Raw genomic sequence first — 1,783 nt, 5'->3', positions numbered from 1 at the left:
CCTGAAATGTGTGCAAACGGACTGGGATGCAGAATAATGGCCTCAAAAATCTTTTTATAGTTGGTTGCAAGAAAATTGGTGGCTCAAGCAAAACATAAATAAACAAGTCTACTGTTAGTTTCCTCCATTAGTGCCTCTGTTATGCAGCAGAGAGCCGATTGCTGACGTCGTTTACCACCGGAGAGGGAAAACTCACTGCAAATCAAATGCTTCACCTTTAGCCTTTCATAAAACATCTCATCCTGATGGGAGCAGTCTCTTCCAGGATGACCTCATCTACAGAGCATTTACTGAATAGTTCAATCATATTTTGCTTCACAGTCACCAGAACTCAACCCAACTGAACATCTATAGGAGATTTTGCATGGACCTGTTAAGCAGCGCTCTACACCAAATGGGGGAACATATTTTTTGTAAAGAGTACAAAATTCTTACAAACTGGTGTTAAAAGTGGAAACAAATTCAAATTAAAGATAAAACAGTGAATATCAAAAATGGGAATTATAAAAACGATGATATTAAGTCTTTAAAGAAAATGTACTTCTTGAAACAAACCCATTAGATTTGAACTAATACACAGTCATCCTCAAATGTATTCATATGTATTCATATAGATGTCATCCACGTCTTCTAAACGGGTCCCCTTGATGACCCCCTTGAGCTTGGGGAAGAGGAAACAACCCCACGGAGCCAGATGGGGTGAGTAGGGAGGTTGCTCCAGCACGGAGATGTTCTTCTCAGCCAGGAACTGTGGGATGCTCAGGACGTTGTCATGGTGAAGCAGCCACAACTTTTCCTGCCACAACTCTCATCTCTTCTCACACACTGAACAAAGCAAACGCCGCAGGATCTCTTTGTAGACGTGCTGGTTGATCGTCTGAAGGGTCGTAGTTTGTAGTCTGGGTTTGAAATATTTTTTTTTGTGACACCAGTCCTGGAACCTTTCTGACACACCTCGTATGTTTGGGTGATGGTACGTGTCACAGTAACATCTCCATGAATGCCAGGACTCAAGGTTTCTCAGCAGAACATTGCATTGTAGTGAGAAGATCCATTTAGATCAATTTACTGGTGTTAATGTTGTAGCTGATTGGTGCATATTAGGTCCACAGGCATTTAACCAACACACCAAGACTCCTGTGAAAATGTTGTTGCATCAAGAACTTTGACGGTTCTTCTCATTTACTACGGTGTACAGGAGCATCAGAACATCTGATTACATGTTGATCAAAGTGACATTTCTGGTAAGTAACCTTCAACCCAGAGTGTTTTTGTCAGAGTTCAAAATGTCTTTGTTGCAGAAAAAAAACTCATTTTCTCTGCAGCAGTTCATTGATTTCATAAATGCAACTCACGATAGTTTTTCATACATAACATAAAAGTAAAAAACCATATATGCAGTGTTATCTTCATGTTAGATGTCAGAAGGGTTTTGTGGCTCCTGGTGTTTTCTTTTCAGGTCCAAATGGCTCTTTGAGTGTTTAAAGCTGATGAGCCCTGCCTGAACTCAACCTGGTTTGTTGGCTGAACATAATTTTTTATTAGAAGTTGTCTTAACACAAAAAAAATCGATGCCAACAGTTGCTTGAATTCTTTTGTGTTGAAACCAAACACATTCTTTAAGTGTACCACTGTGTAGGTCAACATAGTGAATTAACATTTCTTTTCTGTTCTGTTCACAGGTTCTGAACCGTCACGGTTCACATTTCTGTGTGTTCTCTGTTCAGGATTTAAAACATCGAGCAGCAATGTTCAACAGAAAACACCAACTTGGAGCCAAAAC

This window comes from Stegastes partitus, unplaced genomic scaffold, assembly GCF_000690725.1.
Source record: "Stegastes partitus isolate 25-593 unplaced genomic scaffold, Stegastes_partitus-1.0.2 Scaffold1768, whole genome shotgun sequence".
NCBI lineage: Eukaryota > Metazoa > Chordata > Actinopteri > Pomacentridae > Stegastes > Stegastes partitus.
The sequence above is the reverse complement of the archived record's forward strand: the minus strand, read 5'-3'. Positions refer to the sequence as shown.